Below are 26,607 nucleotides of genomic sequence, written 5' to 3' on the forward strand. Positions count from 1 at the left end.
TTCAGTCAGGTATCCTGGTCCCAGGTGTTCTCTCCCGACTTGCTTCTTCTCCTTTCCTGGCATAGATGTCAGTGTAAACATCTCATCCAAAGTACTGTGAGGAGAGCAGCCCAAGGCACCAGGCACCAGCTTCTCCAGTCTCCTACTTCTGCCCCAAGATGTCTCTTCTCATGGCGTCCTCACCCTGGGCCCTGATCCTAGGTCTCTCATGCCCCCAGGGATGTGACAGGGCTGAGACAGCGATCCAGAGTTAGTAAAAAGGAGTTTCCGTTTCTCCCAGGAAACTTGGTACCCAGATAATTCCCAGGACTGGGTGGACAGACAATGAGCTGGTGAAGGTTATGGTCAAGGGGAGAAGACGGGGCACAAAAGAGGGAAAACCAGAAAGCACAGTGGCTTGCACAGGGCATGAGACTAGGGAAGACACGGGGCTTTTGGAGGGGCCAGTTCAGAGCCGTTGTCTTAAGGGGTGTCCGCACTGATGCTTTTCAAGGGCATTTAACTGATGAAGAGAGGAGGAAGCACTCGGTTGGGGAATATAAAAGAAGACTAAGGTTAATGATCCATTAGATTTGTCTTTTTATACTCATTGCATAGGATGTCTTTATTTTATTAGTAAGTACGATGTAATGCTTACCCTGTGCCTATTATCTAGTCCTCACAAGTTGTCTAAATTTATGACATTTATGGATAAATATCAATATGTGGAGCAAGGGTTGTTCACATGTGGAAGGTTGTAACACAAACCAATGATTCACACGCACTTGTCTTCCCTTGCTCTTGTAGCGTAATAGTTGCTCACCGCGAAAACAACGAGTGAAAACTTTGGCCTGTAGGACAATTCACAATGATTCTTACCACATTGATGATGGTGACGATAAAAATAATCATAGCAGTGAATTTTTATTATTATTATTAGGTCTCTGGGCTAAGTTCTTCACATGCATGATTTCACTTACCCTACAATAGCCATAGAAAATAGGGACTATTATTACTATTTCACGGATGACAACACGGACATACAGTGCATGTTAAGTCATTTGTCCAAGATGCAAGTTGGCTTCCGTGACATTCTTTACTTCCGATACGAGAACTGTTCACATGGATCAGGAGTGGCGGTTGTCTAAACCAAGCTGACGAATAATCAGAACAATCGTGTGCATGGAATGCCTTATACACCTTAAATTCTCAAAATAACCTGGCAGCCTACAGGCTGTTTATGCCTGTTTTGCTGATGAGGAAATTCACCCAAGTCCATATGCGCTATGGACGGCAGGACTGAGCAGAGGCCCCCCCCCCCCCCCCCCCCCAGAGCTGCCTGGTCAGAGCTGCCTTGGGCGTTAGACATCCCCAGGACTTAACACCAAATCCTTCAAGCAGCAGCTGAGAAGTAACGGCAATTTTCTTTGGTTGTTATTCATACGCAAGAGCTGTGAAAGTGCCAGAACTTGCTCTGACAATGCCAGCCCCTTAGAGACCTTGATGCCGTCACCCATTTTTCCCTCTCGGGGGAAGAAGGGAAATTCTACTGTAGAGATGAGGGGATTGTCCCAAGTTCACGCAGCCGACGCAGGAGAGTGAGATCAGGGAATAAAGTACATGGGGGCGGGGTTCCCAATGCTCACGTCCACACTTCTTCCGTGAGACCAGCCAGCCTCAAACGACTCATTCGTTAGCTACTGCCCTTTGCAAATATCCCCCAACACCCCATCATTCTCTTTCGGGCCCATGGCTTCCTCTCACATATCAGACAGGGCCTCCTGAACGGCAGGGAAGGTGGCATTCGTATCTTCAGTGCTGGCCCCCATGACAGAACTGTCTTCCTCTTTCCTGTAAAATGATCTCCACATTCTTGGCAAGTGCAAAGGAGACGTGGAAAGTCATTTTCTCCCGAGCTGGTGTCTGGGTAAATTAATCCAGTGTCACAGACCCAGTCACGGAGTTAGGTGATTCAGTGTGTAATGGGTTTAGGCGGTGCGTCTCCGGAGCTTAGCCCTTCCAGCATAAAAAAGACCATAGAATTCTCTCTCTCCGTGAAATCCTCTTGCACACAGTTCAGGAAACGAATTGAGAGTGAGAATACAGTCAACCCATTGGAATTTCTTTTGGAGGGAAATAAATCTTGCAGAGGAGAACTGTTGGTCACCAACTTTCTAGTCTGGGAGGAGAGTTATCCTGCAATCATTGCACCTAAAATTCCAGATGCGTGGGGGTGAGGCGGACCATTTCACAACATGTCAATATTCGGTCATGTCACAAATAATCATCCTGCATATCTGACGGGGACTTTGTTGGATACATTTGGAAATCATCCAAATGGAGACAAATGGCTGCTGTTACTCATTCGCCCTCTGGGTCCCACTTATTGTGGGGGTCGTTGTTGTTTTGAACTATGGAACCTTTAGCAGACAGTAAAAAGAAAGGCCCTAAACCATCAATTGACTTTTTGACGGTCAGTTTCCCTTCCCTGGTTCAGTGTTAAATTCATTGTGTTTTCTTATGTAAATAAGATCCAGTAAAAGCCAAAGCCATGGCCAAAAGCAGAACATGTGAGATCGCTATTTAGTTGGAAAACTTTCAAAAGGACCAAGCCAGCTTGGTGATGTTCCGCTCTGACTGCCCTCGCTGTTTCTAAAAGGGACACTTTTTGACACTAGCCCAAGAATATTTGAGAGGCTCTTGGAATTAATCTGGGTGGGTATCAGATCCAGGCACTAAGATTGAAGATACAATACAAAATATAAAAATTAGTTATTACTATTATAATAAAGTCCCAAGTTCTTATCGACCATTCAAACCCTCCCCTATGAGACCCCATTTTATTTCACTTAACTTCATCGCTAAATGCTCTTCTGCAAAGAACTATTTGCGCTGAGCCCATGGGCCCTCAGCTGCCCAGAGCCTTCCGTCTACAATCTGTCTTCCCATCTTTGCTCCCGTGGCCCCTCCCACTCCCTTGTCCGGACGGGTCCCCATTTCTCTCCTCTCTGCGTCTTCTGCAGCCTCCAGGCTGAGGTTGAGTTCTCCTTCCTTCTTGAAGCCTCCCTTACTCCACTGCGACTAGACGTTGCTTTTATAGTTGCCATTTACTGACTATCCTGCCATGTCAGCTGCTAGGAATGTGCGGGGTTACTCAAGTCATCACATTAAAGCCTTGAAAGGTGGGTATTCGTCTCAGATTCTTTTTCATTTTATTTTGCATAAGTACCCCACTCATATGGTTCAAAAATCAAAATATTATACAAAGTTACAAAGTAAGAGGTCTCAATCTTATTATCCCTCTACCTGTCAACCCTATTACTCACCTTCCACAGAAGTAATTTCTAAAGTCATTCTTAGGATCCTCTCAATGGTTCTTTGTGCAAAAGATCAGCAAATACAAATACATAATTTTAGTTTCTTCTCCTTAGAAAATAGAACATAGCACTATATACACCATTCTGTACCTAGTTGTGTCTCTGTCTCTCTCTGTCTCTTCATTTGGCAGTGTGTCCTGCAGCACTTCCTACAGCCACTTAGAGTGCCCGGCTCCTTTTCCCAGCTGCGTAGTATTCCACTGGGTGGCTCTAGCTCCTAATGATGGACTCCTGGGTTGGTTTTAATTCATTATGAACCATGTTGCAGTGAGTGGACTCTTTACCTCCAACATTTCATTGAGTGTACAAATATCTGTAAGACAAATTGCAAGCCTGGGACTGCTGGATCAAAGGGTAAAAGCACGCTACATTTTGATAATTATTGTCAAATTTTCTTCCCTGGAGGTTGTACCATTCTTTACCCTCACCATCAATGTACAGAGGTGCGACATAGGTATTCCTGTCTCTGTTTCACATTTGAGGAAGCTCAGGCATGGAAAATAGGAGATCACATAGTTAATAATATTCAGGCCAAGACTCAGAGCTGAGCTCTGCTGTCTCCTACTCATTCAGAATTTGTCAAATAGCCCTTTTTATTATTACTTTTTAAAATATAGCCATAGGCCTAAGTCTTCTTAAATTTTATATAGCTGCCTTATGTTCAGAGGCATTCTAGTAAGCAGAGATTGAAGCAATTAAGTTGATCTTAGGTGGGAGGGAGGGAGAAGAAGAATGGAGTGGGGAAAGTTTGGAAACAAAAGCAAGGTGGCATGGTACCATGCTGGCCACTGCTTTCTGACAAGTCACTGCCGGTGAGACACAGCAAGCCATTTAACAGGGGTTCTTGCTTGGCCATGAGAGATGTGTCCAGATGAGGCCAGCTGGAAAACCATGCCTCAGGACAGGTGGCCAGATGGAGGAGAGGGGAAGGAATCCATCTGTTGGGCTCCTCCCATACCCTCCTTGCATCCAAGGGGAGACACATCCGTACTTTTAGGTCTGGTCACTTGGCCCTCTCAGCGGATGCTGGGGAAGCTGATTCCCACCTTTGCAGCATCCAGGGATGGTGGGGGGAGCCCCGAGAGGGTTGTCGTGGTAGCTGAGCGTTCTAGAGATGGGCAAGACCAAGGGATCCCAAGGATGTGTTTCATCCAGGTAGTTTCTTATGTCTCTTCATTTGGTGCTTTATACCTAAACAATGCTTGATAGAAGTTTTTAATTGATGAATTTATTTGAAGTGATATTAATAAAAATAAATATTTTTATTGTGGGGAGACATAAATGCATAATAGTTAAACGTCCAGTTTCTACAGTCAGACTATGTGGGTTTAAACACTGACTAGCTGTGTGGTCCTTATTAGGACACCTCACCTTGGTTTGCTCATTTGCAATATGGGACTAAAGCTTAAAATAATACTTGGCTTAGCCCTAAACGCTGTGGCTCAGTGAGTTGGCTGTTGTCCTGCAAACCCAGAAGTCACTGGTTTGATTCCCAGTCAGGGTACGTGTTTCTGTTGCGGGTCAGGTCCCCAGTTGGGAGCATTCAAGGGGCAACCAATTATCACATGCTGATGTTTCTCTCCCTTTCTCCCTCCCTTCCTCGCTCTCTAAAAATAAACACAATCTTTAAAAAAAATAATACTTGGCATACAGCAAATACTATATAAACATGAATTATTATTATCATGACACCTAACTTTTATTCAGTATTTTTCAAATACTTTCAAATTTGTATCTCCAGCTTGGACTTAACTCTCCAGTGGGCACCTGTACTTGGAGGTCCCATAGACACCTCAAATTCAAAAGGTTCAAAATTGAACCCATTGTTCCCTAAAACCTGTGCCTCCTGCGGAGCACTACTCTTTTCCCAGGAACCATAAGGGTAGAAAGCAGGACCACCTCCCACCCAAGCTGGAAGGCGGATGTCATCCTTGAGTCCTCTTCCTCTCTCTTCTTTACCTTCACAGTTTCCACGTCCAATTGCCTCTTGCTGTGAAACTTCCCCTCTCTCCTCTGTCTTACTACTATTGTCCCAGTTCAGTCTCTTGACCAGTCTGAAGCTGCCACACTTTTTGACCTTGGGGTTGGCTGCCTCGGATCTGTCCTCATCACGGCCGCGAGGTGGACCTTCTCAGCGCAAATCTGACCATACCACACTCACACCTAAAACTGGCATTGGCATCCCATTGCCTACAAGATAAAGTCCCAGTTCTTGCTACGACTGCTATGATATTTTCTGCAATGCCTTCATTTACCAAACCCTACCTGACCACTTAAACTTCAATGATAAGGGAAAGCTTGCAGGTCATCACCACTGCCTTGTTGTTTCTCGACTCTGTCTTTACCCATAATGTCCCCTTTGCCTCCACCTTCCTTCTACTCCTTCACCTTTCCTTGGCCAACTCCTACTCTCCTTTAAGCCGACATCTATGGGTCAGTCCCTTCTTTTGGGAAGACTTCCTCGACAAGCTGCTCTCTCCAACCCTAAAACTCCGGACAGGATTAGTAATGCTGCCCTTGTACTCCCAGGGCCCCCATTCACCGTGCGGACATCTCGGTGTGCTTGCCCATTTGGGTGCCTGTATCACGGTTAGACTGTGGGCTCCTTAGAGCTTGGGACTCTGTGGTCTTTCTCTACACATGTCTTTGCCTGGCAGTGGCACAGAGTAGAGGCTCAAGAAATGCGTTTAAATGTTGAACAATTAAAGTATGTATTAATGAAAACCCATTTTGCACCTGAAATGACTTTTTCGCTTGATAAACAAGGCAGCAAGGGAGCCATCAGTAGCACCAAACCCCATGATGATTTCTTAAGGTTAATTATGAACAACAGGCACTGCGATATCCAAATGACACTGAGAGAGTCGGAGGCGCCCAGGGTAGCTGGGGCCCTTAGGGAGGGAAGTGTTGGCAGTGGTGCTGCCGTGGCAGGGGACAGTCAGGGCTCTTACAGGGTGCCACAGAAACCTGCAAGTCCCCCGTTCTACTCACACAACACTCTGATTTCTGCGCACGAAAAGTCATTGACTACGGACACTTTGTTAAGAACATCCAGATTCTTGGTTTGAATAAGAAAAGAATGGAACAATGGAGAGCAAACTAGAATTAAAGTCCTTTTTCCCCTCTTATACAGACCCTCTTAGGAACTGATGCTTTCCCCAAGACCCTGGTTTTGGCTAACATGCAAGGTTAGGCTGTTTGAACGCTAGTGCACTTCCAAAGCATCGCTTTGTGCAAACGAGCTAAAAAGGCAAAGGCATATTTCTTCTGGAGTTCAGTACTGAGTGTTTCTGAATTTCAGGTATCAGAAGAGCCCCTTCTGTAGTTAAAGTAATAGTAGGTAAGCCTGTTGCTTTAAAAAAACTAACTATTAATAGTAATCATCATTATCATCTCGAAGTCACAGTTCTCAAACGGCCACTTAATGGGAGGTACTTTATTTACCCTAAGTATTGAGGGGGGACCAACATTTTGCCATCCCAAAACCTCCCTTTTGGGATATTGATTTTAACCTGATTTTTAAGGGGGGAAAAGACTGAGAACCTTTGACACCTCTTCCTGCCTAAAGGAATCCAGATAGAACAACCTGCTTTAGGAAGGGAACAGTGAGCAAGGGCACCTTAGCAGATTTGCCTTCCCACCTAGGAATTAAATGTGGTGGGTAGGAAGAAAGCTAGCAAAGCCTGTTTGTTGAACTTCCTTCTGTATCTCATTGTTCTGGGTTGTCCAGGAAGAATTTATTTACCACATGTTGTCCACCTGTGAATTACCAGTTTTCCTTTTGAAATCCCAGGCTCCCGCCTCACTCCCACCTTCTATTTTGTTCAAAACGACACATAAATCTCCGTTTCCTAGTGTGTCTTCGAGGCTCACATCTCACGGCACCCCCGCATGCACATCCCTAATAAACTTTGGACATTGTCTCCTGTTACTGTCTCTGTTAATTTCATTAGCTCAGGTGGGAGAACTTAGAAGGTGGGAAGCAAGATTCTGTTGTTTTCTTTTGCGCCCCTTCCCACAGTGTATTTATGCTTCACGACAATCTTTTAAATAAAAGTTATTTTTCTCCTTTTTCTGTTTGAACTGAAGTTCAGTGAGATCAATTGACTTGGGGCGGGTCCAACGACAAGTTGGTTAGACGCTGGGACCAAAGGCCACGCTGGCTTCACCAGGACAGAGACTCTCTCTCGGTATACGAAGTTTTGTCGCTTGCTCGCGTGACTGCGAGGGTAGGAGGGCAGCTTGGAAAGCCAGGTGAAACCGCAGGAGAAACAGAACACTCAAAATAGTAAAAAAGCGAAGGAACCACAGCGCCAAGAAGATGGAACCAAGAGACACACTCCACGTAAGAGGAGAGAGAACGAACAGCCTGCGAGACACCCGCGGACGTGCGGACCTTTGTGGACTGCTAGGACTGTCGCCTCTCAGGGGAAGTTAAGGGGAGGGGAGAGTGAGAGTGAGTGCAGGTCTTGTGGCAACCTCCGAGCATCGCTGAGGCAGCTCCTCCTCACCTACCATACACCAAAGCAGAAACTCCACTCGGTTTTTCCGGAATGGTGTTCTTGCAGGCAAGCAGGAAGGGGACTGGAGACCTCCTGCACACGGTGCCTCCCCCGACCCCCGCGGAGATTGGTACGTCCCGACCCCCACCTTCAATCTGGCGGCTGCGCGCGCACCCTCCGGCGGGGGCGGGGCGGCCTCGTGGCGCGCGCCCGCGCTGCCGGGTCACGCGCCCGCGCGCCTAGGCCTGGGAGGGCAGACGCGGCTGCGGGGGCGCGCTCCGATCTTCCGCCCCGCCCCTGACCTGAGTCCAGGGTGCGCGGCTCCGCGCTAGGAGAGCGGGGACCCGCGTCTCCGCCCCGCCCCCGCCCGGCGCGTGGAGGCCGCTCGGATTGCTGTCGCCGCGGTAGCCGTCCGCGCGGGATGACCTGGGACGGCTGTGGGAGCTGGCTGCCGCAAGAGGTCTGGGGGCTCCGCCGGCCCGCCGAGAGGTGCGAGGTGGTCCCACCGCGGGGTCGGGAGACGGGCGATCCAGGCGGGCTGCAGGCGGGCCCCGGGGCGCGGGGTCCGGAGATCGGGCGCAGTCCGGGGACACTGGGCCGCCCCCCCCACCCGGTGGAAGGCGGGGTGTCAGTGACAGGGACGCGCCGTGCAGGTGGGACGAGCTTGTCGGAGAGCAGGGTCGCCCACCCGTCCGCAGAGAGCGGGGTCCCCGCCCCTCAGCTTCCACCCGCGGGGCGCCCGCGGGACGGTGATTTATGTGGGGTGAGCAGAAGAAACGTCCTGCACAATGTATCTTTCTCTGCCGTCACAGACGCACTGACTTCCCAGCCCCAGGGAGTTCATTTTCCTTCTCCGTAAGCTTTCTGTGGGTTGCATTATCATTTCTAAATACATTGCAGCTCGCTATTGATTTCAGCCTGCAGCCTCCAGACCTTTTATTGCTTTCTCTCTGCATCTAGGAATTTCAGTCATAAATCACTGAGGGGGGTAGAGGGACTCTGTCTGTCTTCCCTTCATTGTTCCTCCGAACCCCACCAAGTCAGGTGGAAGGCTCACCAAAAGGAGTTCTTCTGCAGAATGCTTGTCTTTCCTGGCCGGGACTGAAGACGGTGGCAGGTGCTTTAAGGGCAGGCTGCTTTCCAGCCGAGATCTGGAATTTAGAGAACCTCATTAACAGAATGGCAGCCTCTGTGCCCTAAATCAGACACCTTGGGAAACAGAATGTTGGACTAAAAGGGAACATGAGATTTATTCTCATCCTAATGGACAGTGAAGATGAAAGAGGCCAGTTCTGATTCCATGCCTCACTGATGCCATAGCCCTCAGCCTCTCAGCTGACGATGGGCATTACCTAATGGGGCAGTGTCTGGGAGGAGGCTGTTGGAGGGGGTTGGGAATGAAATGGGTTTGTTCTTAGTGTAATTCTAAACACTCTATTACACTTTAGAGCTCTTTTTAAAATACTGATTTTAGGGAGAAGAGCAGAGGGGTGAGAAACATTGATTTGTTGTCCCACCCATGTAAGTATTCATTGGTTGATTCCTGTATTTGCCCTGACCAGGGATCAAACCCCCAACCTAGGCATGTGTCCCGACCAGGGATCAAACCTGCAGCCTTGGCAGACAGCGGTGGCCAGGGCAGAGCTCATGTTGTAAATGGGGAGGGGGGGGGTGGGATGTGGAGAAGGGAGGCAGTAGTTCAACTTACAGGACAAGATGAAAGAAACTTCAGAAAATTTCTGGAAATTTTAAATTAGTACACAACTGGAAAGCATTCGTAGGGACCCAGAGAGCACCAAATACTATAGTTTCTGTTAAGCACATGTTGAAATAAGCTGCCTCATACGTTTAAGTTCCATGAGGAGAATGTAGCGAAAACCTGTTTCATTTTGTGAAGACCTGTCTGGGGTGTGTGCCTGGCAGTGTACAGAGCAGAAACATTTATATTTCTATGAAAAATATACACACAACTGGGTATTGTTTAACTTCCATGCAAAAACTCAGATGTAGTATTTAGGAAATCTGTCTTTGTTTGAATAGTGTAGTCAACCAGGAAAATCAGGGACTCGAGGTCCTGTTTGTGCAGTAACTCACGTGGGATGCCGTGGCGGACGCCTGTGGTTCTCGTCGGCCTTCTCTTCCGTGGAGAGCACTTCAGCATTTCCACTCTCACGTCAGGAGCTACAGGGAAGTCTCAGGGCTTGGAGCACGCTGATCTGGCCTGTCTATGCTGGGCTCTGCATCACGTTTTGCCATCTTTGCAGGTGGTTTGACCGCATGAAAGGCGTAAAGCTCATTTTAAGATAGGACCCTCACCTGGTGTCTGCAAGGTGTACGTGAGGCAGGGCTTTGCATGGGAATGGGAGCTCTGTTCTAGGGCCCTACAGAGGTCAGGTAATATTTGTGGACTCGTTTTCCTGCTTCCCTCTTGTGTTTTTCCACTTTGCCCTTTCGCTTTCATGGCTTTCTGGACGATTTCATGTCTGGTTTTGTCAAAATAAAAGTTGAAGTAAAATTTTCCTTCTGAAGAAATGTTTCTTTGGCAAACATGTAGACTAAAATTCAGTGATGGCGTCTAAGTAAAATTTTCAGGGAAATGACTTCAGGAATTCAGCATTATCTTAGTGCAATCAGGCTGGGGGTGGGAAACTAAACGTAACTACTTTAAAAAATTGTTATTTATGACACTTAATTGCATTAGCTGTCACCTTGTTATTAGCATTTGTACTTGTTATTAGTATTTGTAGAAGTGTAGGTGAGACAATACATCAGAAGAGATTTGTCCACCAGGTAGCATTTAGATAGATGATCATACCGCTTAATAGCAACTAATTAGACTGGAAAGGGAATTTGCAGCATGGTTGCTAAATAGATTGCTTTGAAGAACTTGATTTACAGTTTCTGATTGGTGCCTTTTCCTAAGAAATTCTGTTAACTTGGATTCAATTAGAGACTGGTTTGTTGTTTTTATTTCAAATTTTATATTGTGTGTAAACATCCCATTTATTTATAAACATTTCATTTATAAGTTTTACTAATTCACTTTCAAGAGAATTGGGAGGAGGGCTTTACTCAGTTCTTTTCTATTAAAATTAAGTGTGTGGAATATACTTAATGTCACTTTAAAAATATGGGATTACGATGAAATGAAAAACGGGTTTGTTGGGGTTTTTTTTTAATCCTTCAAGTTCTCCCTCATTGTTTGTGCTCTTTCCCCCATTGTCAGGCTTAAAACATACAGTATCATTGTCATCTGTCCCCTGAATAATGGTCCTGAGGTGATATTATTAATGTGGCTTTTTAAAATCAAACTAATTATACTTGCCTAAAAGAGCCACATGTGTGTGAGCCTAGCTGCCTGGTGCCTTTTGAGAGCCCTGGAGACAAGCTAGTGAATAGAGCTGAAAATTCATTCTGTATTTGATTAAATGGAACAGACTCGCTGCTCCTTACCCCAGCAGGGGCTATGAGATCTCTTGATCCCCGAAGCGGCTCCGAGACCCTGGGAATTCCATTAGCGAGCACCTGAGGAATTTCTGCCCTGCAGTGCCTTTTTTGTGTGTGTGTATGTGTGTGTGTGCGCAGAGGGAGGGGAGCGGAGCGGGGAGGGGGGAGTGGAGGGAGGGGTGGGGAGAGGAACTGCATTAGAAGACTCCGTATGTTAGCAGACCTAAAATCGAGGCATGACTTAACAGCTTATCTCCTTCGAGAAGAGCCCAGCCCAGAGGCAGACTGCTAGTCAGGACTTCCCTGCTGGCAGGGCTGTGTGCTGGTGGCCCTGAAGTGAACGCCACTGCTAAGTGCAGAACGTCCCTTCTCTGCTTTCCCTCCGAAGCACAAGCATACACACGTTGCAGATTTGGTAAGTTCTCTCTCAAGGATGAGTTGGTAAATATGTAAAATTGTGTTACAGTGTGGTCTTGCCTGTAAGGGTGGATGCATTGTCTTAATAACTTTTTAAACTGAGAGCCAAACCTGACCTTTAGGTGAAGCAAATCATTTTGCAGCGGTGAAGTGCATGTTTGAATAGGTGTATTTTAGTTTGCTCTCCTGTTTTTGCATGATTTTACTGTGTTTTTGTTATGTTATTGTAGAATTTAAATGCATTTAGGGTATGTCTCTCTTCTGTTGTGTTTTAAAGAATTCTTTCTGATTTCTAGTATTTTTTTTAAGGAATTGCTTTGCAGATTTGCTAGGAGCCACAAGTAAATGAATATCTATCTACTAAAAGTATTCTGTAAAAACTTTTGAAGCCAAGTTTTTGAGAAATATTTGTGGATCTTCCTCCCTCAGCCCCTCCTATCCTAACCCAAATAATTTCTAGCTACATTTTGCAGAGCATTAGCCCAGTTTGTTTCTTGTGTACTTTTCAAGGAAGGGCAGTCCTGAATCTTGGACGGTGTAGTTCGTTGCTTTTCATCTTCTGAGAATAGTTAAACATGTGCCTGAATTCCAGTGCTTGTAGCTTTCAAGTAATGCAGAAGAATGCAGTAGCTCATTGGATTGTTAATTTGATACTTTGTTCCTGATTAAAATCACGTTGTATGTCACAGATCTTCCCCCTCTATTACCAGGTAGTCCTACCAAATTCCCCTCACCATGCAGTGTTTAGACAATAACGGAACCTTTGAGAGAATATGTTGTCATTTTTTTTTTCTACCTTAATCCTGGGCATGCCTTCTACTAGTATGGTCACATTGAAAGGACTTGGGAATGACCTGGAGTAAACACTGAAGTTAGCACGATGCTTGTCTTGGTTTGTAGTGGTTCAGCCCCTTTGCTGTGTGATGTATTTTGATAGGCAAAGATAATGAAAAAACTACCCCAAAGAATATTTTTTCCTCCATGTCAGTTGAAATGTGAGTAGAAAGTTCAGTTCCTAAGAGCCAGTGATCTGTCTTAAATCATAGAATGTAGGAACTGTGAAGCTCGTCACACCTTACTTGAGAGGAAAAATATATACAGTTCTGTTACTGAACCTAGGTTATATATTCTGCTCTTGTTTCGGTGCTTGGAACTGTGTGTTCAATCTTATTTTTATATTACCCTAATGCGAACAGAGCTGAGAAGCGGACACTTAGCTTGCTCCTCAGCTATTCTGTTACAGACTGGCTCACCTCTTTATGTGTGTGAGCCTGCGCCGCGGTCTTGACCTCAGCTTTGGTCTTCCGCTCTACAAAATGGGGGTGATAACAATAGTATCTCTTACGGCTGCTGTGGGGATTACAGGAGATAATGAAAGGAAAGTGCTGGGCAAACGGGAAAACCTCCGTGAGTGTTAGCTGCTGGTGTTTCCAGTAATTCCTCCTGTATATTAGTCTATTACTTTGACCCAGAAGTGATTTCTTTGAAGTACTACATAATGAGGAACTCTCAGAAGTTAGTAATAGTGTGGCACGTGTAACTGCTGTACTTTGAACGCTACAGTTTTATTTTGCAATCGAAACTTGAAAGGCACTTGGAAACAATGTGTTGCCTTTTTCCAGTTGAGGTGTAATATAAAAATGTACACAGGCATGCATTTAACGTACACTGAGTGAACAGCTAGATGAAGCTTTACATGTGTACATCTGCACATACCTGGGGTCAAGTCGTGGACCCTTTCCTTTATCTCGGATGGCTCCCTGGTGGCCCTGCCCGACCCCCAGCGAGAGAAACCCTTCTGACTAGCCATTAGTTTCCAGGGTACATCAGTTTTGCCTGTTCTTGAACTTGGTAAAAATGGACTCATCCCTGGTTCCTTGCACCGCTCGTTACATCTGTGAGATGCGTCTGTTATCTTGTATGGGAATCATACATGCATTGTAAATGGTTGTAGCATCTTTTGTGTGTTTTGAGATTCATAGTTCATTTGATTGGCACATTGGGTAGGTATGTGGTCATTGGGGAAAAAAATAATGACACTTTTTTCTAAACTGTTAGAAAATCAGATCCCAGTGGCTAGCTTAGGAAAATAGCCATGACCTTATTTGATACAGAAAAATGGGTTGAAGGTGACATAATCACCTACAGTTGCCATTCCATAAGTCAAATTCTCTGATAACTGCATTTATTTTATTTTTTTGTTTCTGGAAGGGAATAGAGGGAACCTCAAAATAGAGAAGGACCATCTGAGTTATCTCAGGTCCTTCATTTCTGGCATTCAATGCGGTAATCAACTCTTAGCGTTGTACGGAAGTAATCATTACCCCAGCATTAGGGTAATATTCTTTCAGAAGAAAACGAAAACCACTACGTTCTTTTGAAAAATAAGTCCACCCAAAATGGAAGAAAACGTAGCTAGGATGTTGCTGGGCTGCAGGAAAATCCTGAAGGCCAGGCCTGCTCACCTCGGTCGGGGCACAGCCAGACCTGGCCGGCAGGCGGTGCCTCCTCCGTGTGTGGGATTTCTGCTGGTCGTGTCGGAATGCCCTCGTCTGCCAAGCAAAATTTATTTCCCCAAACAGCGAGTCCAGAATGCAAGGTGATGCTGGTGAATCAGAAGTTCTTGTTTTTATTTACACTTTGGAGGGAACTGTGGTCAAGGTTACTAATAGTTCTGTTCTTGGAAATATTGATGAAGGGTTTTCTGGATGTTCTGCTTGAACACAAGCCACTTCACTCTCAGGAGACGCTGCGTTTTCAGCATTTGTGATCTTATTAAATCTATTATTCATAACTCCTTGACACAGGCCATTCTTCATGTCCAGCCCTGCACAGGGATGGGTTCGCCTGCACTCCAGAGGGGCAGGTTGTCCCCTTTTCTTACCAAATCAGATCACCAGTGGCCCAGATTTCAGTGGGGGTGGGGGGACTTGAGGTAGTGAGGTATGTGGCAGCTCTTGTTCCATAGGGCCCTCAAAAGATGCAGCCTTTGTTTCAAAAGAAGGAAGAGCTGTCTGATAAATAGAGCTGCCTCATGATGGGAAACGCTCTTTTGTAGCAGCGTGAGCCCCTTATTACCAGACATGTTCAAGCGGCGTTTGCACAGGTACTGTGGACGGGCTCGCTTCCGTGGGTGACCGAGTGACCACGTGACCTGCCAGGGCCTTCACAACACTGGGATGGCCCGCAATAGTCTTTGCAGGAATCTGCACAGCCACCATGTGCATGACTTCAGAGGGAGAAAATGCTTTAAAAAGTTTTAAACAGCCATTGGATAGATAAATGTTCTCAGCCCAACCCTAGTATGAAGTTGAGGACTGCTTCCACTTGCTGGTTCTTTCTTAACTTTAATGTAAGTTGTCTTTTCACTCATAAGAAAACGTCAGACTTTGTCTTTTTCCAGTATTCTAAGTATATGGTATCAGAAATGAAAACACTTTACAGGTGTAGTGTTTGCCCCCTGTCTATGTAGGTGCATGTCTGAGAATGTACTTGAAGCTGTCTGTTGGCCCAGTTATTTATTTACCCCTACAACAAATTAGACACAGAATAAGAATGGATAAATGTACCTCTTGTCTCCCCACCTTTTTTCCTCCATCCAAACTTTTCTACACTTTGAACGAGAAGTAACTCAGATGGGGGCAGAGAGGCCTATACCGGCGACGTATCCAAGCAGTGAGACTGTATCTGGGACCATGGTTATTTAACCTAACCGTGTGCACATTTTGTATCTGTAAATATACATTAATAATTTATGTTCATAATTTATATTTAGAATGATTGAAAAGAGTATGGAATCCCAAAGCACTGAAATAACATTTTCTTTTTTTTTTAAGTCTTTATTTTGAGAGAGAGGGAAGGGAAAGAGAGAGAGGGAGAGAAACATCGATGTGCAATAGAAACATCCATCAGTTGCCTCTTGCACACCCCCAGCTGGGGACCCGGCCCACAGCCCAGGCATGTGCTCCAGCTGGAAACTGAACCAGTGACCCTTCGGTTCACAGGCTGACACTCAGTCCACTGAGCCACACCATCCAGGGCTGAAATAATATTTTCTCTATCATTTACAGGAGAAGAGTAAACTGAGTTTTTACTGTTTTGTGATTCTGTCTACACATGTAACGTCTGCACCCTCCGTGTAACCCCTAAGCATGTTCGTCTCTTCCCACATCGTGCCCCTCTGGGGGAGGGATGAGAGGACACTCAGAACGCCAGGTGGAGCAATCACTGTAACTCCTGCTGAAATTGCTACTAGCGCATTTTCCTGTCTCTAGTCTGGGTTTTCTCTGCCCAAATCACCCATTTTTTTGCATTTTGCCCTGGTGATGATCTTCCTAAAGCATAAGTCTGACCATGTGACTGCTCTTATAACCCCACCCCCAAGGCCCTGACTTGTTCGCTGATGGAAGCCCGGGCCTTCAGTGGGGCACATAGGGCGCCTCACCCACCTGGTGCTTCTGCCGTCCTCAGCTGCCGCGCGTTCCTCTCTCCTGCAGGTGTGCTGTCCGTCTGGGCCTTATCTTACTCCTGAAGGACAATGTGATCTCCCCCTTATGCGATCATTCCTCTCACCTCTTCCTCACACTGTGCCTGGCAAGGCCTCAGTGCTGAAGCTTTGCAAACTTTCAGGGGCAGTGGAATGTCGCGGGAGATGTTCAGGTGCGGATGCCTGTTTGGGAGGAGGGTGAGTCCCAAGGTTCTCCCTTCCTCAAAAGTTTCGGGTGATGTTGATGACTCTGGGTAGACCACACTGAGTAGCAAGATGCTTAATTGTGTCCTTGAGGTCCAGGGATGATTTGAACACCCAATTTGGTCCTTAAAAATCCAGTGAAATCAGTGTCTCTCTCAAGTTCAGGTGTACCACAGCTTCAAATAATAAAGAAAGTTGTATAGATAAAGAAAAGACAGTTAACTGTTGACGATATTTGGACATCGACTGTCACATTGTTGCTGGGACACTTGTCTAATATTTCAACAATTTTATATATTTAAAATGTGTATTTTTGTTCCGTGAAACGTTAAATGTCTCTAGAGAGCTGATGTCATGTTTCGCGTGCTTGTTTTCAAACCCTAAGTGTTACAGGAGTTCTGGATATAAAGGCACTGAAAAGTACATTCTGGCTTCTGTCTCTTGTCAGGGAGATTTCTGACAGTTACTGGCTCTTTATGGTATTGGAGTAAAAGTAATTAGTATTCTCTGTTTTACTATAACATGATATCTGTTTAGTGAGTAATCGCACACACCACCTGGTTGGAGGTAAAGTTGGCAAGAGGGACGAGTGTTTAATGGATAAAAGACTACTTTTATCAGGCCATAAAATTTCTGTGGTGACATCAGAACTTGGCAGCCTCTTTTATTCCAATAAAAAGAAAAATAGCATCATAAGCTAGGGATAAGGCATTTTCCTGCCCATTTCTTTTGGCTTATTTTCATGGCTTTGCCTCAGGGCGTGTGTATAACAAAATAACAACTCAGGGAATACCAGGCAATGAGAATTAGAGAGCGAACATTTTCAGGGGGGTGGACGTACTGTGTATCACTTACGTCTGTGTCAGTAATTTGAACTGTTTCTCTCAGTTGTTGACTATGAGAGTATACGAGTGGATATAAAGAATCCTTTTCTGTAAAACGGAGTTAAGCTTCATTATTTGGCCATACTACATAGGTTGTAGTGTATGGAAAAAGTGTGATGATTGGCTTATAAGATGGCCGTGCGAGGGAGCATGTGTGAATGCCATTATGAATGTGACGGTATGTTTTTGTGGGACAGGTGCTATTTATTCCTCTTTATAAACACCAGTAAAATAGCCTCATATGGCCAATCAAATTACCGTTCACTCTTGCTGTGAAGTTAGATGTGTAGCGGTTAGCATGATTAGTGACAACTCTCGTACTGGGATCCCAGTTTGTGTCCAAACACCTGAGCAGCAGTTCCCAGGACTGTGGAAGACCAAGAAGAAATGTTGTAATTCTTAGTAGATCACTAAATTCCTGAGCAGAACTGGACTACATTCCCACTGCTACATCGCATTCACGATTTACCTCGGGTGTCTGTCTTCCTGCGCTCACCTTCTTGAACAAGGTCGTTGGATGGTTTCCTCCGATTAAATCGTGTATGTACATCCAGGACGAAACCACAGCTTGTGTTCCGCAGTAAGCAGGATTATCGCAAACCTAACTCGAAATAGTACTTCTTCTGCTTCAGGACACATTTCAAGTCGTAATCTGATTGGACCGTTCTGATCTCTTAATCGGGTCTTTTGTTTCCTATTTATTGAAAATTGGGCATACTTTCTTTTTTATGGCCAAGCCCTTTTCAAAATTAAAACAAACACAGATCAGACGTCTGTGCTGAGTTCCCGATCCCAAGCTGGGGTCCTCACGGTTTAAGTGATTGTGTATTTTAGTTGGATCTGTCTCTTCAGAGACATGGCGGTACTTGTGTTTCATCTGCAGAGCTGCATAAGGTCTTCCAGGGTTTTCACCCGGTAGCACGGAGCTGAAGCTTTTTTCACACCATGGTTAACGGAAGCCGATTTTGAGTTATTATATAACGTGACGGGTTGTTAACTGTGGTCTCCTATTATTAGGCTGGCAAGCACGCTTGTCATTATTTGTTATTTCTTTTGTGTTTGAGGAGGCATTCTAAAAGAGCTATTGTCATAGTGGTTAGGTCTTAAAATAATTTCACATTTGTTACTATGACAGCAGCCACACTGGGATTTTTCATCGTACAATACAGCTTGTGCAAAGATTCAATATCGGTGTTTTGTGGCCCTAAATAAATTTTAGCTCAGAGATTTGACTACATAAATCTTACTGCTGTTAGCAGGAGTCTCGTAGCTAAGTCCCAAGGTAGGTTCCCACATGCGAACCTTGTAAGCCGAGGCTGTCTCCCGCCCCACGTGAAAACAGCGGGAGAAACAAAGTTACTCCTCCTGCCTGTTGGAAACTCAGTGCCTTCCCCCTGTCTTCGGCTTCTGGCAGCTGTGCCACTACTCTTTGCTTTTATGGGTTTGACTTTTTCAAGTTCCATCATTAAATGAGTTTGTATAGTAAAAAACATAATAGTAATAAAATAAAATAATGAAAAATTGTCAATGTTTCACTTGTTTTGGGATTTCTCTTCCAGGTAAGTAGATTATTAGGGAAAAGGTAAGGAAATGATTAGCCCTGTGGAGCAAAGACCTTAGTGCTGGGTCGGACTTGTGTGTTCTTAGCTAGGGGACCAATGTACGGAATGCTTAATTAGCTGTGGTTGTAGATGGCAGCTGCCACCTATCCCGTTCCTGAGGACTTCAACAACCAAAATGAGAAACTGAATTTTGAATTTTTTTTATCTGTGCAATTAAGGATTTTTACCCCATTGTGTTGAAATGTGAGTTTCCTGGAAAAACAATCTCTCATGTGACATTTTGTAGGCAAAGTCCCCATTTGCTCATAAAAGTTCTTTCTGACTCCCTGAGAAATACCAGCATCTTTTGTGCCTGGTGCTCGCACCTGCAGTGACCATACTGTTGGGATCTGTGGACAACTTAATAAATACATAACCTGGTGACAAAGGAATGAGTGTTTCTTGTTTTTGCAGAGCAGGGCCCTGTCTGTTGGGGGGCCCTTCGGACTTGCAGAATGGTGCCCCGGTCTGCATAGCATGAACAGACAGGCATTGGAGGACCCGAGATACTCCTTGGGTGCGTGTAGCTCCACGCTGAAGGATTGTTATGAGTTCAGTGACATCTGTCTCGTGATTCTTTTTGTTCCATATACAGAATAATTTTCTCCTCCTCCTGTTTCTGGTGGTGATCATTTCTTAATAACCTTTGTAGAGTCCATTGTACATTGCAGAGTGTTTTACAGGGTTTCTCTCTGTCTCTTTTTTTTTTTTTTTGCTATTTACCATAAATGAATGAAATAATAAAATTTGCATGAAAATGAAAATCTTGAAGATGATCAGTGATTGAGCATTGGAATCAGACACAAGTGTTTTAATGAAGTTCAAAGGTAGGTAATCTTCAAAATCTCTCTAAGATTGGAAAAGGAAGCTCTGTTCTTTTTAAACTTAATTTAGGTTATAATTACACATTTATCTGTACTTAGAATAAAATAGTTAAATTCTAAGTTGTTTTTTTGTCCTTGACATTTGTAAACCACAGCTGCATTCTAGGTGCTCTTGACCCCATGGAAGATGTTGAAGTGAATTTTGCCTAAGGTAAAATTGACCCCTTGGTGTCTTGGACTTTAAACCTCTTTCCTCTCAAGAGGTCGTTTCATCTCCCTGCCCAGCCGCAGGAATCCTTGCTTTCTCACACAGTTCTTTACAGCAGGTACTTGGATGCTTAGAAATTCTGTAGCAGTATATTCGAGCTGAAAATGAAGTTTGAAATCCTTTTCCAGTTCTACGTAAAGTAAGGATAGCCAAGGTGGCTTTTTAGAAATAAATCTTTTACATTTGTGTCTTTAGTACTGGAATGAATATGAAATCTGAATTGGAATTGATCTGCTCTTTGTCTTAACAGTTGTTCCGTGGAACCCCTGTGGCCAGGGCCTGACAGATGATGTTGAAACGTAATCTGGTTTCTCATTTCTTGGGGGTGCTAGACAATGAATACGAGCTTTACAGTTTTAGGTGATTCTTTTTGTATTGCTTTTGTCAATTGCCAGCTACTTCTCTTTTGTCTTATGTCACTGTGTAGTGTTGGATAAAACAAAAGCCAATTCTAAAGCATTTAATGACAGCTCATTTGTTATTTCAGCGTTGATTACAACTGTTATTAACTGTTTAATGAAAGAGTTTAAAAATGGTTTCATGACCGGTTTGACGGCCAGATTGCAAAGGAAAGAAAGAAAAATAGATATTTTTAAAGGCCAGTTTTGCTCCTCCTCTTCTGCCGGAGTGGAGACGGGGTGGTGATAGCAACAGAGTCCAGCTCCCAGTAAGAGGTGCGAGGCTGTTTATTTTCACTCCGGAGCTGTGTATACTACAGAAGGAAGGCCCTGGCCTCGCGAACCCCAAGCAAATCATTACTTATCTACGATCTGGCAGGCAATTTGATTAAGGTTGACAGAGCTCGTATAATATCAGGACCGGGCCTCCTAATGATTCATGAGCCTTGTCTGGACATTTTTTTTTTTAATTTGAAAAGAGAAAAACTGAACAAGAATGAGTCCTTGTTCAGATCTCTAATTGCCAAGTATAAACAGAGTCTGTAATGTAATGTTTTATCTATAGTGATTAATATGCATTAATTTGTATGCTGATTTTTAGGCTACAGTGAAATGGCTTTAAAATAATATTTCCGTGTCAGCAGGTTAATTTCACTGTTACATGATTAATTTTTTTGAAATTTTAGAGATCTTGTCATATTTTAATATCTTTCTTAACTTGGTTTTCTCTGATGTTCTGTGTTTAGTATAGTGGAGATTTTAACCTATAAAGAATTTTCCTCTTCATTCTCTAATGAAATTGAGTTATTTGGAAGCCTTGGCTTTCATTTGAGGCAGTTTTAACCCCTTGTTTTCTAACTATATGAGAATGATTTGGACCGTTGTAACAGCGCACTTTGGCCATCAAGCATCACCGTGTCTCTTGTCCTCCTAGACGGACGCTGTGTGTGACTGTAATGTGCCACATGTCCTGGTCTACACTTCAAACCAGTAATCCACATATAGGGCCGAGCCCAGCCGAAGAAGACCATTCCTTGTTTTGTATGACTCATATGCTGCTTAGTAGAAGTGGGTATAGGACTGGAAGACCACCCCACCCCTCCCAGTTAATGAAGTGATTGAATTGGGAAGGAATGAGTTTTCTGTGAATGGAATTTTGTTAGCCTGGGGCGGGGGTAATTTTGGAGTCAGAGGCCTGGGGCCTCGTCCAGAGCCCGTCATATTCTAGTGATGCAGCTTCTCCGCCCTTTAGTTTCCACGTCTCTATTGGGGTTGCTGACCCAGCTGGCTGGTGGGTCATCTCTCTTAGTCGGTGCAGGTAGAGTGACTGACTCTTGGTAGGCGCTTCTTCAAGGTGAGCACTTCCTGTTCCTGTTGTTACTGCTGGCTACGAGGTGGCAGGTGTGGACCAAATATCACTGTGATACAGCGGAGTAGAGACTGCCCAGTCAAAGTGAGTAGGGCTTAAACTTGCGGGGAGCTATAAATGTGGGAGTAAGCTAGAACCGATTATGTTTTTGCTCTTGGTCAGGACATGGGTCCTAGCGAGCAGTTAGGCTGAGTGCTGTGCGGAACAGCTGACGGCGAACTTCTGAATAAATTCTCGTACCCCCAAACAACTGGATACCATCTCAACTTTTCTTGCACAAAATTTCAATTTTGTTACTTTGACATCTCCCCTTTTTCCCTCTCATCTCCCCAAACTCAATATAAACATACTGTAGTTTAACACCAGGAAAATAAAATTTAATTGATAAGAAATGTATTTCCTACCTCACCCTATTTGACATGTTCTCAAAAGCAAGGGACGACTGATGTTGGAGCCCTTTGCTCACTTTCCTGTTGGCAATTTTCCCACCAAAACCACATGCAAGTGTTCTTATCTATGGAAATCCCGGTGCTTTCTGGAATTCTTGTATGTGTACTAAATAACCTGTGATTCTTGTGTTAGTCTTTCAAATCCCCTCCTGTGCAGCGGTGGGAGCTTACATGGGGCTGGAGCATGAAGACCCTTACTGGGGTTGGTGGCATGAAAGACCACCAGAAAAGTGCCGCCCCCAAGTTGTTTCAAAAACCAAAATGTGGGGTGGGAAAAAGTAGGTGTTTAGAGTTGTTCTCGCTGAAAGACATGGAGGTTATGATCATTACAACAACCTGATTAGCTCTGTGTTTCGTGTGCTTACAACCCTAAGCCTGCCTTTGCCCACCCCTGCAGGATGGATATGGGCTCGTCAGATGTGAATGTCTGACTTGGACGTAGACCGGCTGTGTGTACTGTCAGCCCCACCCCAGCCACTACCCTGTTTGGCTTCTGACTGGCCAGGGCAAGAATAAGTGACCCCCTTGCCCCCGCCTCACCCCACCTAGCCCCACCCAGAGACTGTCGGAGATTGAGAGTTGGTGGTGGAGGGGATCCAGAGAACTGGAGCTGGGGGGGTGGGTCCAGGACATGGCGGGTGGAGGGCCGTGGTCGCCCGTTCTCAGCACCCTTGCCTCTTTGTCCCGTGGTTTCCCTCTGTCCTCTGCAGTGGGACCGGCCACACTTCAGGAAGGAAAGGCTTGTTGTGCGTTTTTTCTTGTTTAAGAAAATCTTTTAGCTAAGTGTTAAGAATTCCATCCTTCTGTCCACTGGGTTGGCCTAATCATTGCATTTTGTTATTGGAACCCAGGTTCTCAGGGAAATGCGGTCAATTTGGTGTCAATGCTGAGCATTCTGCAGGAGAAACTTGGTCCCACAACTCAGCAGAGGCACAGATGTGTGAGATATTCCATCTGGAGCCTGTGACATAGTGGATGAAGCTTGGTTGTGTTGCATTTTTAGTTTCCGTATGGTCGTGGTCTTGGTGGCTGTGGCTCCACCTTTTTGATTTTGGGGGAATGGGAATCTTGGATTTGAAACTGGAATTTTTGTCTTATCACCCCCACCCATTATTCTCAGTTGGCAATTACGTGTGATCAAGGAAATAGCTGTGTTTCATTAATGTGATGTCTGACCCGAGAGGACAGCGTCCTGTGTTTTGCCAATAGGGGGTTAGCACTCAAACTTGAGTATATGTGACTTTTTTCAGAGGGAAACCCTTTTATAAACTCCTATTGTTGATTAAATAAGTTTTATTATTTATCTTATCTAATTATGTACAAAATGAACTAGATGCAAACTTTGAATAACCTTAACAAAGTTGAGATTGTCAATGTTGAATCTCACAGTAGGAAGATACTTTTGCTTATTTTATATTTCAGTTGTCCGCTCTGACTCTTTTGATTTTAAGCAGGTTTTAACATTTTTTCTTTTTAATAGTGAACTTGTTTTTAACTGCTGGTCCAATATTTTGTGGGCTAGTCGCTTTAGAAAGCACACCCAGTGTAAAATGCTGAAAAAGTAAAGCCATGCCATGAAGCATATGTACGTACTAATAATATTTACTTATAGTCAGTGAGCCACAGAGGCATGGGGTCTCGGCCGTGCGTGCGTTCTTGGTGTTGCGTTACACCATCCACCATGTCACGTGCCTCTCAGATCTGGCGCGCTTGTGCCACCATGAGCTAGGAGGTGACTCACATCCCCGACTTTTCTTTCTGTGTGTTCCACAGCTTTCTTTGTACGGTTTTCTGTAACATCACTAGACCGTCACATGTTGCAGGTGTGACCCAGAAGCACACATGCAGCTCAGGCCCTGAATTCTGGTTGCAGGTCAGAGTGAGCTGACAATAACCCGAGTTCAGCAGTGCAGAAATATGATGGAATTTTTAAAACATGACTTTGATACCTCCAAAAATCCATCTGCAGACTATAATAGGGAAGAAGAACAAAATTCCTGTAGGCTTGAGAGTCTTTTCCGAGTGAGAAGTGGTTACGGACTCGCACTGAAGTGCATGCACGAAGAAACACACCTGCAAACGGCCGCAGAGGCCGTGTCTTCTGGCAGCTGTGCATGGAGAGGAAGGAGATCGTCCATGTGCACGTTCCAGGTTGTCACCTGTGAGCTGTGTCGTGGGGAAGGGCTGCCAGACACTTCTGCACTTCCGTTTCCTCGTTTGTGCAGCGGGAATGATGTCTGGAAGGTTGCGAGGATTGGCGATAGTACATGTAAAATCTTTCACCCATCATTCAGTAATTGATAGCTATTGCCATTCTTTGGAATAATTAATCTCATGAAACAGATGTTTGGTAAAATGGATTTAGATTTCCACCCGAGCCAATTATTCCCCATTTAGTGGAAGCAAGAGGCCAGGGTGGAGTAGAGAGTCAGGGCTATCTGGTGAGGTTTTCCTTGCTGTGTGCGGAGTCCTGTGCCCTCCACTGAGCTCCAAGTGGCCCTTGGTTGCCAGGGGTCCAGTGAGGGTGGAGGGAGTTGGGGGGTGAGGGGGGATTGTCACTTCTCTCTCACTTCCTGGAGTGTCACTTCCTGGAGGCAGGAAAATGACTGAGGTGGACGGACCAAAACATTGGAGTCTTTCTCTGGTAGCTCTGGTTTAAATCCTTGTATACTACTTTAAGATTTTAATTTTATAATTACTTATTATAAAGTTGAACTTACTTATTTACCCACATAATTAGCAAATTTGTATTGCCTAATATTGACAGAAAGTGACTGATTCACCTCACATGTATGTATGAATTAAAGGAGCATTGTGGGAGATCATTTAAAAAATGTGCTTGATTTTTGTTAGGTATTTATTTACCAAATTCAGAACTTAGAAAAAAGTGTTGTCAAGAGGTGGGACAGATTCCTTGATAGTTTTAAGGAAATTTATAAAACTATTTACCAGTTAATTTGGCCAATATTCTTTATGGATATTTAAAATTCCTTCTAGAGAGTTATCTTCCCACTTAATAATAGCATTATGTGGTAGAATTTGGCTTTAACATGGCTTCCTATGACATGGTTTTGACTATGCAAAAGTTATATTGTGTTGTAGGAAACCTGACTACATACAATAAAAAACCCTGATATTTTATTATTTTTTCTTTTTAAATTGAGTTTATTGGGGTGACATTGCTTAATAAAATTATAGAGGTTTTAGGGGTATGGCTCTATAACACATCATCTGTATATCGTACTGTGTGTCCACCACTCCAAGTCACGTCTCCTTCCACCAGCGTTTATCCCCCCTTTACCCTCTCCTGCATCCCCCACCCCTTTCCCCCTGGTAATCACCATACTGTGTCTTGAGGTTTTTGGCTTAATCGCCTCCCCTTTGTCACTCAGCTCCCCAGACCCCCTCCCCTCTGAGAGCTGTCTGTTCTCCATGTTTGAGTCTGTTTCTGTGTTGTTTATTTTGTTCATTAGATTCCACACACGAGTAAGATCATATGGTACTTGTCTTTCCCTGGCTTGCTTATTATTTCACTTAGCATAATACAGGCCCATCCATACTGTTGTGAAGGGTGAGACTTTCTTCTTCTTTTTTTTATGACCAAGCAGTATTCCACTGTGTAAATGTATCACAGCTTTTGACCCACTCCTCTACTGATGGGCACTTGGCCCTTCCAAATCTTGGCTGTTGTAAATGATGCTGCAGTGAACATAGGGGTCCGTATGTTCTTTCATATCAGTGTTTTGGGCTTCTTTGGATGTATTCCCAGAAGTGGAATTGCTGTGTCACAAGGCAGTTCCATTTTTAATTTTTTGAGGTGACTCCATACTGCTTTCCACAGTGGCTGCACCAGTCTGCATTCCCACCAACAGTGCACAAGGGTCCCCTTTTCTCAGATCCTCGCCAGCGCTTGTTTGTTGATCTGTTGACGATAACCATCCTGACAGGTGTGAGGTGATATCTTATTGTGGTTTTAATTTGCATCTCTTTGGTGACCAGTGACTTTTCACATGTGTATTGACCATCTGTAATGTCCTCTTTAGAGAAGTGTCTGTTCAGGTTCTTTGCCCATTTCTAATTGGGTTGTTTGGTTTTTTTGGTGTTGAGTTTTGTAAGTTCTTTATAAATTGTGGGTATCAAGTCGTTATAAAAAAACCCTGATATTTTTTAGTCTGTAATGCCGATCTCTTTGTCATAAGTGTCTGAAGGGAGTCTGTGTTATTTGTTTCAGCCACAAATCTTTACAATAATCTTGAAAGTGGAGATTTCCATTTGTGCACTGTTGCTCCCGTGCCCACAGATCATGGTGAGTGGTCTGCAGACTACTGAGTCGTTTCTCTTAGCAAAGGAATAGTGCTTCTGGTGTCGTCTGCACTTTTTCTCCTTCAGTTTAAAAGGACTT

General features: G+C 44.5%; 1 protein-coding gene across 3 annotated transcripts in view; it reads left to right on the forward strand.

Annotated features, from left to right (window-relative positions):
* The first annotated feature begins 8,114 nt into the window (after positions 1-8,114).
* Positions 8,115-26,607, forward strand: part of CDON (cell adhesion associated, oncogene regulated) — a 92,330-nt gene continuing 73,837 nt past the window's right edge. For 2 of the 3 annotated variants that reach the window (XM_037038294.1, XM_037038297.1), the window contains exon 1: positions 8,115-8,347. The gene's annotated coding sequence lies outside the window, so the exon portion shown is untranslated. Of the gene's footprint in view, positions 8,348-24,016; positions 24,029-26,607 lie in introns of those variants that run through there. The other variant, XM_037038295.1, reaches the window with a different exon arrangement.

The sequence above is a fragment of the Sturnira hondurensis genome, unplaced genomic scaffold (assembly GCF_014824575.4).
Source record: "Sturnira hondurensis isolate 20B ecotype Veracruz unplaced genomic scaffold, ASM1482457v3 Scaffold0024152, whole genome shotgun sequence".
In the NCBI taxonomy this organism is placed as follows: Eukaryota; Metazoa; Chordata; class Mammalia; order Chiroptera; family Phyllostomidae; genus Sturnira; species Sturnira hondurensis.